Consider the following 14,162-nt stretch of genomic DNA (forward strand, 5'->3'; position numbering starts at 1 on the left):
TACAGTGAGAGAGAGAGAGAGAGAGAGAGAGAGAGAGAGAGAAAGAGAGAGAGAGAGGGAGTGAGAAAACGAGAGAAAGAATGAGAGAGAGAGAAGAAGAAGAGAGAGTGAGAGTGTGTGAGAGAGAGAGACAGAGAGGGGGAAAGAGAGTTTCAGAGAGAGAGAGGGAGAGAGAGAGAGAGAGAGAGAGAGAGAGAGTGATGAAGAAAGAATGGAACGCTCACATAGAATTTCATATTTTAAGAGAGTACTTGTCGTCTGTTTTGTCTATTTGATGTGATCGGATACGTGATAGCCAAGAAAAGTACAGAGAAAAATTCCTACCTACCAATTTAGCATATATATTGCTATTCGACCTATCGATTACCATATCGTTAACAAACAAGATCACGTACAATGCTGGTAATATATTGATAAATTTATGGAAATTCGCCAGCGATGAAGGATTGATTTTTGTTTGTTATTAAATGTTTGTTTAAATTGGCAGTAGAAAAACGTAGAAAAAATATTGGCAAAAGTGTATGTTAAAAGGTTAAATATTTTTTAGATTTGTTTTCTTTTCTCTATTTTCGCTTTTGACATTGCTAAGATGGTTAGGAAATTGTGTGGCATTTTAATGAATGATATTTAGAGTATTGCGAAGGTACAAATGTCAGATATTTTAAGTTTTCATCCGCAAATGAAATGTCGATGTAAGTAGAAAGTTGTCACAGTCGTTTTTTAAAGCCATTATCGACACTTTTACTTTCTCAAATGCCTGCGCACATTCGACGTGACTTCGATAAAAAAATCCCCGACGTCAATCAAATGCATATCGCTTCCTTGCATATGGAAATTGTGTTTTCACCGTCCCACTGTTTTTGTGATCCGGGCTGTGAACAAACCAAGCCTGGGCAATAATTAATCAGGCAAAGACGTGTAAATAGGTTGTAAGGGGGGTAGCTGAAAGGTTGCATTCACCGGAGGAAGTGAACCTAATGGTTGTGCCGCTTAACCACTTTCACGTTACCTTCGATTCCCATCCACGTGCTTCACAATTTTCGATAAAAGTAAACTAAATCACTATGTACTAAAACAGCCCTCAGGCTATTTTATATCATTTTAGCATAATTTGTTATAACAGGTTTATTCATACTATTCTTTTTTACAGGACCCGACAGCAGTGGTGATAGTTTTCGAGACGTAAGTGTATTAATTACATTCCTTAAATAATACTCTGGTTAATTGAATTTTTTCATTGTTTTCTGTCAACACTCATGGTTGACGGTGAATTGAGTACCATTCTACACGTGATTATAAGAATTATAAACAAAATGAAAAATATACTTATTACGTTCCTAGAAAATTGTTGTAAAGAACAAAATTTTCATTGATTTTATGTTAGGATTTCTGTTGAAAATTGTTGATGATCCTAAAAGATACCTAGAGATTGGTATTCTTCAAGCACTGCAGCTTTGTAGCTCGTTGTACTTTACCTAGAATCGACGATCTTGTATCGATTATCCTTTCAAGATGCATTATAGAAAGACATTGACTGTCATTGCTAAATTCTTTTTTCCAGGTCTGTTTGGTACTCTTGATTATGTCTCCACTGTGCAGTTGTTTCCAATTCGAAAATGGTATTGACTGAATTCCTCATCATCACATAACCTGCAGATCGAGTTATGTGCAGGTATATTTATGTTGAACATTGTTGATGATCCTAAGGATTCGAGAAAGCTAGGATTTTGGTATTTTTCAAGCACTCCAACTTTTTGGCTTATTGTATTTTACCTAGCACCTTAGTTCAAAGATCATGACTCGATCTTTCTTTCAAGATGCATTATAGAAAGACATTGACTGTTATTGCAACAATTATTTTTCCAGGGTCTGTTTGGAACTCTTGATTATATCTCCACTGTGCAGTTGCTCGAATTCGAAAATGGTATTGGCGGAATTCCTCCTAATCACATAACCTGCAAATCGACTCATATGCAGGTGTATTTCTGTAGGACATTGCTGATGATCCTAATGATTCTAGAATACTAGAGTTTAGTATTCTTCACCCAGTGCAGCTTTTTGGCTTATTGTACTTTTCCTAGATCCTTAGTTCGAACATGTTGTATCGATCGTTTTTTAAAGAATCGAGACATGTGCAAGTGGTTTTTCAGATGCCATTATCGGTATAAAGTCCTTTTACTCTCCTAACTTTTACCCTGCCCAAATATAGCAATGTGACTCCAGTTTTGCCGAGGATTGTTTAACCATGTTTGGAACATCTAGACTTTCTCGTTTTGTTTTGTGAGAACCCATTCTGAATAGAAGAGTCTATTTTTTATATTATCCCAAATGTATTTTTTTGGCTTCTTTGATCTTTGGCCAAGTTTGCCAGCTTGATTATTACCCAAAATTTCTTTGTTCCCTATAATCCAAGAAAATGTTGGGTTGCTATGTATTCTCAGATTTTGGAAATTTTAGTTCTTTGACCTTGGGCTAAAACAGGATTTTTACAATTTTGAACCATAAAAAAAGTAAGTGATGAACAACATCTTTCGTTTATTTTATTGTGGTTTAACAAAATAGACCACTTATGCAACAGTATTTTCCTAATTTCAAATTGAAACCTTTGTAATAAATTTGTACGTGTCCCAAAAAAGATGGCATGAGAAAATCCGTCTTTGACAGTTTGGTTTTTTAGACGAACGTAATTAATGTTTAAAGGCAACTCTTGTAATAGTGTGGCCGACCAATGCCATTTCCGATCACCAATTGAGATGTAATCGTGGTCAATTTCCCGTGCATTTCCTCCATTTCGCAACAATAATGAACGCCAGTAATTACTGAACTGTCTGAACTGAAATTGAGTTTTCTTACTTAAATACAGTTGTCAGAAATTTAGAAAATTACTATAGAAAACTGTTTTATATTAAAAAAGATTAATTTAATTGCACTTCCAGCCAACATAAAAATAACAATGATTATTGGGAAATCGTGAGATGCGGTCTGGTGTGACGTAGGTTTCAGAAAAATATTTTCTTTATTGTGCCAACGTTTCGATCTTTATTGAGATCATCTTCAGGGCCTGGGATTTACAAACATAGTTTAAGTTGAACAAACACATGTAGGATGTGGAAAAAAAGTGAATTTATACAATGCAAAAAAAAATTATATTCAATCAAAGTATTTCTACTCACTCAAAGTGTTTAGTGTTAAAGTGTTACGCAGAAAACAAACTTTGAGAAAGTAGAAATACATGATTGAATATAAAAATATATTTTTTTGCATTGTATAAATTCACTTTTTTCCACATCCTACATGTATTTGTTAAATTTAAACAATGTTTGTATATTCCAGGCCATGAAGATGATCTCTTAAATTTATACAATGCAAAAAAAACATAGTTATTGTTTAAAAAAATAGAGGAGCACAGTTGATCTAGTCAGGTCGAGGTTCAGAAGGCCTTGTGACCACTTCTTTTATCCTTTCCCTATCCCTGACTATAAATAATATAAAATATATTAATTTTTTGGGTACATCGATCATATAAAATATCAATATATTCGATAATTTTAACCATTTGCCGATGTTTTAACTTGTATAATTTAAAATGAAGTACAGCTTTTAGCTTCCGAATCACCGAACGTAGGGAAGCCTTGTATTCATGAGGGAAGTCGAAAAAAATTTTTGCCTTCAAAAATTAAAATTTACTCTTGCCTTTTGCATTTCAGACCATTCCGGACAAATTTGGTACCGTGTTTGTGTGTCTGTCTGTGGTCAATTCCTTGTAATCGGCAAAATTCCGAAATAATAGGACCAATATTCATGAAATTTTCAAAGACTGTGGTGATAGATTTCTCGATGGTCTCCTATGAATTTCGTCCACATCGAATCAACAGTATTGACTGCGCATGTGCAAACATCACTACATAAAAATTGCTCAGCTTAATTAATTTTCGTATGGAATTCCAAGGGTCCAGTTATTTTCTTTAAAAAAATCTCATATATACCGGAATTTTACATGCTGATATAACATACGCTTTTCTAAGTTTTTAAATTTTTTAATAAAAAGAATAATTTCAAATAAAAACTAATTAATCTGAGGCTGAAAATGGTTAATTTAAAACTAAAAACGGGTTAATTTGAAGTAAAAAAAGGTTATTTTGAAATTTACAATGTTAACCTATATTAAAAATTAATTCAAATTTAAAAAGCGTTAGGTTGCAATTTATTCAGGTTTAAATTTAGGGCGTGAAATGACCTTAGCCGTTAAAATGCCCTTAAAAATTAATAATAATTATTTAGAAATCGTGAGATGCGGTCTGGTGTGATGTAGGTTTTAGGAAAACATTTTGTTTATCGTGCAAACGTTTCGATCTTTATTGAGATCATCTTCAGGCCTGGGATTTACGAACATTGTTTACATATAACAATTACTTTTTGGATGTGGAAAAGTGAATTTATACAATGCAAAATATATTTTTTATATAAACAATCAAAGTATTTCTACACACTCAAAGTGTTTGTCTTCTGTGTAATTGTACCATTCTTGCGTGTCGTGTTGAGAGTGCCAGTGAGATTTTGCTGTCTGTATAAAAAAAAAATTTTGCATTGTATACATTCTCTTTTCCACATCCAAAATGCATTTGTTAAATGTAAACAATGTTTGTAAATCCCAGGCCCTGAAGATGATCTCAATAAAGATCGAAACGTTGGCACGATAAAGAAAATGTTTTTCTGAAACCNTAAAGCTTGGATGGCAATAGGATAAATAAGATTACGAGTGAATGTTTGGAGTCAGAGCTTTATAGCACTCAGAAGAGATATAGCTAACCTAAGATAGAAGGTTTGGATGTTAGGGCGTGAAATGACCTTAGCCGTTAAAACGCCCTTAAAAATTAATAATAATAATAATAATAATAATAATAATAATAATAATAACGGTACAAATGCTAAATTTGCTGCGAAAAAGCGTAAATTTTAAATTAAAAATAGTTAAGTTGGTAGGAAAATCCATTAATTTGGAAGAAAACACCTATATATAGTATGGATAATTTATATTTAATAATATGTGGGCCGGATCGGCAGAGTCGTGTATGGAAAGGACAGTCGATAGGTAACGCTCTGAAATAGGTCATGGTCACCTGACTACGGATAGGCCGTACTAGGTTACACGGATTCATACGGTCAACCCAAAACCATCGTGTTTTTCTGGCATGCGGACAAATGTTTCTCGATGTTTCCACTTAATTAAAAGGTCATTCGTCAGCTCCATATAGAGAACTCCCATTGATATGCGCTTCTTGAGCACTGAAGTGAGTCTTTCGAGAGATTTGATCTTTGGAGGAAAATCGGCCGTTTCGAATTGAACATAGTAATTGTAAATGTATTTATTTGAGTGGTGCAATATTAGAACTCCATCTACCCTCAATTAAATTATGTTAACATGTGATGGAAGAATATCGTGTTCTCCACCACCCTACTTCTTGCATGAATGGTATAAATAGGAAATAATAATTTTACCAAGGGTATAAATGTGACTAGTTTTAAAAAATGCGTTAGGAGTTCAAATGAGTATAAACTTTTACGAATCAATAAATCAATCAATCATGCTGATATTTTAAAGAGCGATATATGCCTTATCGATGTTCGTTGGAGATAATCGATCGTAAATTGACATTTCTTAGAATAAATTACAATACATGTATTTTATACATGTTTCTAGCGGATATTTTATTTCCACAATTTTGAAACGAGCCTATTCAATGTTTAGTATAGCATGAACAATGGTTTACTATCTTTACAAATGTAAAATCTTTTATTGAAATTGCTAACTCGTATTCTATAATATCGATCTTTTTAGAACGTTATTCGGCGTATCAATATTGACTGAGGATAAATCGATAACATAAAATATCGATTTTTTTCCAAAATGCAATTCAAATCTCATTACAAAAAATCTTTCAACAAATGTTTAAAAAAACCGTAATATATGCGAAGAAATGGAAGAAGATGGGGTGACAACGTGTCTCGAAAATTTACTTTAGATCAAGGCGTACACCGGCTCTTGATAGCAATGTTTTGTGAACAGCTGTGGCAGTTGTTCCTCGAACAAGCTACCAAGGAACTCTGAGGTGAATTGCAATTTTCTCATCCCGCTGTAAACTGGCACCTGTAGGTCAAGATTGGGTTTTCATGAGGTGACAAAGCGTCTCTCACTGATTTTTCTTCAACAGGTTGAGTTGCAAAAACTGGTTAGGAAAGCAAAGAAAATTAGTCAGAAAAGTAATTGTTAGACTTTTCAAAAATTACTCAAAGGAGGATTCAAACTTTCGTATCATCTTGTAGATGACTCAAACCTTTTTTCTTGTGATTATTATTATTAATAATAGGTTTTATCAATATTAATCTCCGGTTCTTCGTATAATGACAAAATTAAGCCTGACCATTAAAAACAATAAAAAATGACAAAAGCTTTGCTATTTCAAAGTGTGCTGGTTCAAGTTTTCCTTGCGACTCTGGCTAAAGAAGAAAATACATTCCGAAACGAGTTTTCCAGTTCTGTAAAAGAACGTTTACCAAATGGGAAATGGGCCGATGGTAACTTTTCAATTCCCACTTTTCGGGACGAGACATCGTTTCGTGTGCATTGATTTTTCTCGGTCAATGCACATTGTCTATATCAATCGGGAAAAGTTGCAACAGTCGTTTGAAATGGGACTGTAACCAACTTTGAAATCCCTCCTTTTCTTCCTTTCCGACTGACTCCCTTTCAATTTATGTAGGGCAAGTATGGCGATTGTCCTTGGGCGGTTTACATGATTCTAGCATAGGATCAAGCTGAAATTTCTCAGGACCGCACTAACCGTAGGCCGACACCTGGAAAATACCTTACATACATGTCAGATAATACTTAGTTTCAAACATATCGTCAAAATATCTTATTAGTTGACAAAAAGTATATTTTAAAAATATTAGTCAAAATTTGAAAGAACGGACTAAATAATGGTTTTTAAAAATAATATTTACCATTTGCCTACTATTTACCAATAACAAAATAAATTCGTTACATTCTCTCATTTTGTTATATTTCAATTAGTTTAGCAAACGGTGAAATGTTTTATGACAAAGTCAACAAACTCCTTCACCCAAATTTAACTTTTATAAATAAATGTTTTAGTAGATTGTCAGGTTGAGGCAACAGAATCATTGTTTCCATTTCAGCAATATTGTACTATGTCGAATGCAAGAGAAGGTCATGTTATTTTTTAATTGTTATTTCATTTTTTATTTACAAAGAATATATTTTTGTACGTAGGTATGTCAACGTTTTAACAGAGTACAGATACAATATGGTAAACAATAATGAAATTTTATAAATAAAATACATATATGTATACAGGGTGAGTCATTTTTTGACGCACCATTTAAAAATCAACGTGGGTGCGTTTAAATCTGACTCGAGGCTTATTTCCTTTGATTAATACGTTAATAAAAGAAAGTGAGTCAATTTTCGGTGCACCATTGGAAAATCAACGTTGGTGCGTCTAATTATGACTCGGCACGTTTTATTTTGTTAGTTTCCTACCAAAAAATAGGCGAGTCACTTTTCGACACACCATTCGTTACAAATTAGTTTTAGTAGGTTGGAAGGAAAATAGACAAAACCAATATTATTAAAACATTCAAACAATGTAAAAATTAAAAAAAAATTCTTCACAATTAATTTGATTAAGGTTTAAGAGTATTTTTTTTCGTCGGATCATCGTTTTACGATAGAATAGGGTACTGTGTTGCAGCAAATAGAGGTCTGTTCGAACAATTATTATAATGATTTTGAACATTTTTGGTTTGCATACAAAAGAGATTGTTACATTTATTTAAGTTTTTTATTTTACCAGAAAAAAGGAGATTGTTACATTTATTTAATTTTTTTTACTTTACCAGAAAAAAGGATTGTTACATTTATTTAATTTTTTTACTTTACCAGAAAAAAAGGAGTGTTACATTTATTTAATTTTTTTACTTTACCAGAAAAAAAAGGATTGTTACAGTTATTTAATTTTTTTACTTCACCAGAGAAAATGAGATTGTTACATTTATTTTATTTTTTTACTTTACCAGAAAAAAAGGATTGTTACAGTTATTTAATTTTTTTACTTCACCAGAAAAAATGAGATTGTTACATTTATTTAATTTTTTTACTTTACCAGAAAAAAATATTCTTAAACCTTAATTAAATTAGTTTGTGAAGAATTTTTTTTAAATTTTTATATTGTGTTTGAATAATGTTTTAATAATATTGGTTTTGTTTATTTTCCTTCCAACCTACTAAAATTAATTTGTAACGAATGGTGCATCGCCTATTTTTTGCTACGAGACTAACAAAATAAAATGTGCTTACGTTGATTTTCCAATGGTGCACCGAAAATTGACTCACTTTCTTTTATTAACGTATTAATCAAAGGAAATAAGACTCGAGTCAGATTTAAACGCACCCACGTTGATTTTCCAATGGTGCGTCAAAAAATGACTCACCCTGTATATATGTGTATATATGTATATATTACTGATATATATGTAAGTATACATTACATACATATATATCGGTAGTATAATTTCCCTTTCAAAGAATTCTTTGATGGGATGATGCTATCGTTTAATATATACCAACAAAAATTACCATTATAATTCTCCTTGATTTCTTGATTTTACCAATCCATCGACCATTCAGCAGTCCTGTCGAAATATGAATTCTTTTACTATTCTAGTAGTTACTAACTTCAGGCAATTACTATTTTTAAAAGACACACTACTTCCATCCTCCCCTTAACTTTAGGTAACTCTAGCATTTCCCCTGTCGTGATCAGAATTTACATCAATGATGCCTCCGACTTGCGATCATCACCTCTATACCGACGACTCATAATTTTATCAATCTATCTTAATGACCGGCATTTGACTATCCTCAGAGTTCAGAAAACTTTGAATTCCATAACGAATGGGCTCATAAAAACAACCTAGAATTAAATTCTAGGAGAACCATTGTTAGAGAATCCAGTCATATCAACAAATTCCTACCCCCTTCCCTTTCACCATCATCAGCCAGCCCATTTTCTTCTGCTCCACAGTTACAAAATTTGTTAACACCTTCCAAAACCTTTCATGGAAACCAAACATTTTCGAAATTTTGTATTGCATTTTTCATACAATTCCGCCGGTACTGGTTCTTTCTATCATTCGCCATTCTTCTTCTCCCTTATTTTTCCCATCTTCGAATACTGACGTGTCGCTCGTGGTGGACTTTCGGAGGAACAAGAAGTCTGAAAAAAGTGATAAATTTGTGCGTCAGATTTATTATCAGCCCCCCCCCCCCCCAATGTCCAGAGTCTCACACCCATATTCAGACCCAGGTTTATTTCCCCTTCCGTAGGAGTATTGCCTAGGCTCATTTCTTTATCAATCCATAAATTCTCGTCGACCTCACTCGTGTTCCAGTTGCTACAATTAAAATCTTCCATCCTATATCTCCCTCGTCATAAAAAAATTATTTTTGAACGGTCCTTCCTAGCTCTCTAGCTCTAGAGTGATAAACCTCTGTAATATTCTTTTGCCTATGTGCGGATCCAAAGCCGCCCCTTCTTTCAAATCCCTCCTGTACCTGCAACATATTCGTCCTAACAGAGGCACCATAGCCCGACCAAATTATTCAAGTCCTTTTTGTACATAAGAAAGCATTTTTATCAACTTTTAAGATCACAAAGTTTAAGGTCACATTTTGAATTGTATTCGCAAAGGACTGGAATTTCTTTTATTATTTTTTCCTCTAAATTCTTATTATTATTATATCTATTCAATTAATTATGATTTTTAGTTGAGATAAAAAAGACAGTGTCACGAGCGGGATTCGAACCCATGACGTTCGGCTAAATACGCCACTGCTCTACCACTTGAGCTATCGTGCCTTCCATCCACTCGGACACTAACTTCCCACCTCAACTCCACCCGGTTCTGACACTGACATTTTTTATCTCAACCAAAACCTTAATTAATTGATAAGAATTTATTTCGTCAAGCGGACCACGAAACCTAATAAAATGTAATAAGCAAAATGAAGTATACTTCACTAAAGCTCTCCGCGGCCATTTCATTTGTCGCCGAGAATCAAATAGGTTACACGACATTTGAAAAATGGCAAAAAGGAGGGAAAATTCCAAAGGTGGGGTTGAGATGGGAAGTTAGTGTCCGAGTGGATCGAGGTCACGATAGCACAAGTAGTAGAGTAGCGGCGAATCTAGCCGAAGATCGTGGGTTCGAATCCCGCTTGTGACTGACTTTTTTATCTCAACTAAAACCTTAATTAATTGAAAGATATTAATTGGTCAAGCAGACCACGAAAACTAATGAAGTTATAGTTATTTTCATTTTTTAAAATATTTTGTGTTAGGTAATTAACTCAATTTATGCCAGTATGTAAACCTATAAATTCTTTACATTTATTAAATACAAGTGCCAATTTTGTATAAAAATATGTTGCCTATTGTTGTTCCTAGGAGATCCTCGTGCCTGAATAAATTATTTTTCTTTCTTCTTTCTATATTTACATATAGTTCATTCATTAGAATTATATACATATCTAACTTACTTAAGTAAAATGGTGCTTTAAAAAGTATTAATATTAGTCTATTAGTAAGTAACAATATTCACTAGGAGCACCAGGAATTATAAAGAATCAAATAATGACACTTAAATTCATCATTGTAGGAATACTGTATTCAAAAATGTCCTCTTCTCCCAGTTCCTGTTGATCTAGTATTTTACTAGATTCACGTAGATGAATTGGAACTGATAACAATTTTAAATAATTAATAAAAGGTTGTTATTTAGTTATATCCCTATTAGAAAATTTTGCTCTTAAATTTTTTTAACTTCATTATTTTACAATATATTTTCATGAGTAACGATAAAAACCTTACGGTGAAAGGTTAAATGGAAGTGGAGCTATCAAAACGTGGTTAAAGGATCAAGCGAATGTTCCACTTTACAAGGCTGATGAGCAAAATTCTCTGGCCTTGATTATAGCCGAAAGTGCGCGAAAACCACCACAAAAAAACAAAAGTTAATAAATTACAGTACAATATTTCATTGTTGTCAACCGCAGAGCTGGTGGGAATGCGGACGAAGGAAAAGCCTTTGTTATCACTCCAACATCTCCGATTTCGCCGACAATATTTCCCGATGGAAGTTTTATACCGTGGGGCATTGTCCAGTGGCATGCAATCCACCGATTCTAAGGACCGGAAAGAGTTTTGTTTTCTAAAGAATATAAACGGCAAATCGCCAATTTAGATGTTTTTAAATCACAATAATAATAAATACACAAATTGTTAAAACTATCAACATTACAAAAACGCAGTGACAAAATAGTATACACCTGATTTTATTCATTTTATAATATTCACAAAGAATAATAAAGAAAATGTAAAAACTAATTAAATATAATGAAATATGTAAAAAAGGAAAAAAATAACTGAGAAAATTAATACAATAAAATGTAATATCATACAATTAATTAAGGTTTTTAGTTGAGATAAAAAGTCAGTGTTACGAGCAGGATTCGAACCCACGACCTTCGGCTAGGTCGTGACTTCGACCTGATGACAATTTTTCAAATGTCGTGTAATCTATGTATTTGATTCGTTGCGACAAATGAAATGGCCACCGAGAGCTTTAGTGAAGATATACTTCATTTTAACTTATTAAATTCACTGCTTTCGTGGTCCACTTGACCAATTAATATCTTTCGATTAATTAAAGTTTTTAATTGAGAGAAAACCGACATTTCAAAAATGGCAAAAAGGAGGGAAAATTCAAAAGGTAGGGTTGAAATGGGAAGTTAGTGTCCCAGTGGATGGAAATCACGATACCTCAAGTGGTAGAGTAGCGGCGTACCCCGAAGGTCGTGGGTTCGAATCCCGCTCTTGACATTGACTTTTTTATCTCAACTAAAAACCTTAATTAATTGAAAGATATTAATTGGTCAAGCGGACGACGAAAACTATTGAATATAACATCATAATTTATCAAACTTATTTCGAACTTAATTTGAAGCATACGTAACTCAAAGATCAATATTCAATATTTGTTATCTTTATTGAAAAAGTTAATTTCTAGAAAATATTTTCAGTATTGTTTCATTAGTACTAATATTGTTATTACTTTGTACTTGTTATTACATTGTAAAAATGAACATGGCATTAAGATAAAACAAGATATTGTATATCAATAACTTGGCGTTGTATTGATAGTTGTGGTTCAGATTCTGTTCTGTCCTTAAAAGCCGTCTTATTTTTTTAGTATTTTTTTATAACTCGTTGGATGTGAACAACGCGGGCTGACATTTAGCGGAAGTGATAAGCCTCTGAAAAACCCCCTGGTGAGCAGTTAACCGGCTCATAGCCTCGAGCTTCTCTGAACTTATCTGACAAAGTCCGCTTCAATGTTCTCAAAGTATATCTCGCACTCTGTCGGTCTCGCTGTGTGATTTTACTATTTTACTATTCTGTGCATCTGAAAAAGCCTACGGATATGGTTAAACTGGCACGGATGGACTCGACATAAAACCGCAGTGGGAAAACTTAAAAGATATCCTTTTTTATTTTCTATATTCGAAGAAACCAAGAAAAAAGTTTTTACTGTTATTTTCCACAAGATGAAAGTTTTAGAATGTTTTTAATTTGTATAGCAATCAAGTAATACATTAATTAAAAAGTAATACCAGAAATCTTTAATTTGGTCGTAATCGGTCATCGTGGTTTGTCTACCCTCGATGGAATGACCTATGTGGCGCGTTGCATCTTCACTGTCTTTTACACTATTAAAATAAATTTAATTTACCAACGTAATCAACTAACGAGATAAAGCCGATATACGCACCACACTCGCACGACGTTACAAAAGAGACTTGACAGAAATAACACTTTACCAAACACTGAAGATGGCGAAATGCTGATAAGCGTCTGGCAGACCAACCTAAGGATGGTAGCTAGACCAAAATGATCGGTAACAATTTACAATGTTCACCGGCCCTCAGACCACAGGAGAAAATGTCACGAAAAAAATTTAAGCTATTTTTGTTTAAAACAGACTGACATTGTGTTTCAAACAATGGAAGTTTTGAAGACATTTTCAAGATTTTTGATCTGTCTTTTGGATATCTAGGGGAATATTTTCTTATGAAAAATGATCGGTAACGACGAATTTACAGGTTCAAAAGATTCTCAGACTACAGAAGGAAATCTAACGAAATAAATTGAATCTACATTTAGCCTATGAATGTTTGGGTAATGACCTAATTAAAAATTAATCACTTCCCAACACAGAAATATCCCAAAGCAATACATCTATGGGTTTGAAATACCAAAAATTGAAAAATTCAGATAATTTATTGAACTTGGGAAGTTTAGGGGCCGACAAACAGCTGAGGACATCGCTGTTTTTCAACGTGTCTTTACTTCTCTGATCTTTCAAGCTTATTTTTCATCCCGCAGCCATTTAAGCATCAATGTATCTGCTTTTGTATAAACACTCAGCAGATATCCTCAAATACTAGCCTCTCATTCGTACTCAGGACGTCACACACTTATCCCAGAGTACTCGTACATTCATCTGGACAGGGTTCAAAAACCCTTTCTTTTCGCGCTAATCATTACATCATTAACAAAAAATGACGCACCCTGTATATATATGTTTTTCATAAATGTTATAAAAGGTTCCCAACGGAAGAATGTTGAAACTGATATATTTATTTAATCCGCCCATTAGGCTTAGGTATGTCCCTAATATCTGGAATGTTGCCGAGATCACTGTGAGAGTAAAACCAGGTACGATGACCTTCCATCGCATCGACCATTGCTAATATCAAGCCTATTAGAAGAATTCGTGTTGAGAAAAAATCCTACATAAAAGTTAAATCATGAAACTAAATCTGAATTTACACTTCAATAGTTGATGTACATAGAATCACTGATACTATAGAGAAAGGTCTGGTGATTTGGCACAAAGTTTCAACGTATAAGCTAAAAATAATATTCCAAAGATATGCTCTACCCGGAAAAATAACATTAAGATTAATTAAAGAAGAGAAATATGATTTTTTTTAATCCAAGCTGGCGTTTCACAAGGTA

The 14,162-nt window shown here is 33.3% G+C and overlaps 1 protein-coding gene across 3 annotated transcripts in view; it reads left to right on the forward strand.

Moving 5' to 3' along the window:
* Positions 1 to 14,162, forward strand: part of LOC106672627 (Ig-like and fibronectin type-III domain-containing protein 1) — a 383,279-nt gene that overhangs the window by 137,336 nt on the left and 231,781 nt on the right. For all 3 annotated transcript variants that reach the window (XM_014404191.2, XM_014404192.2, XM_024227216.1), the window contains one exon: positions 1,151 to 1,182. The gene's annotated coding sequence lies outside the window, so the exon portion shown is untranslated. The remainder of the gene's footprint in view (positions 1 to 1,150; positions 1,183 to 14,162) is intronic.

Source organism: Cimex lectularius, unplaced genomic scaffold (assembly GCF_000648675.2).
Source record: "Cimex lectularius strain Harlan isolate CLEC.00 unplaced genomic scaffold, Clec_2.1 scaffold152, whole genome shotgun sequence".
Taxonomy (NCBI): domain Eukaryota; kingdom Metazoa; phylum Arthropoda; class Insecta; order Hemiptera; family Cimicidae; genus Cimex; species Cimex lectularius.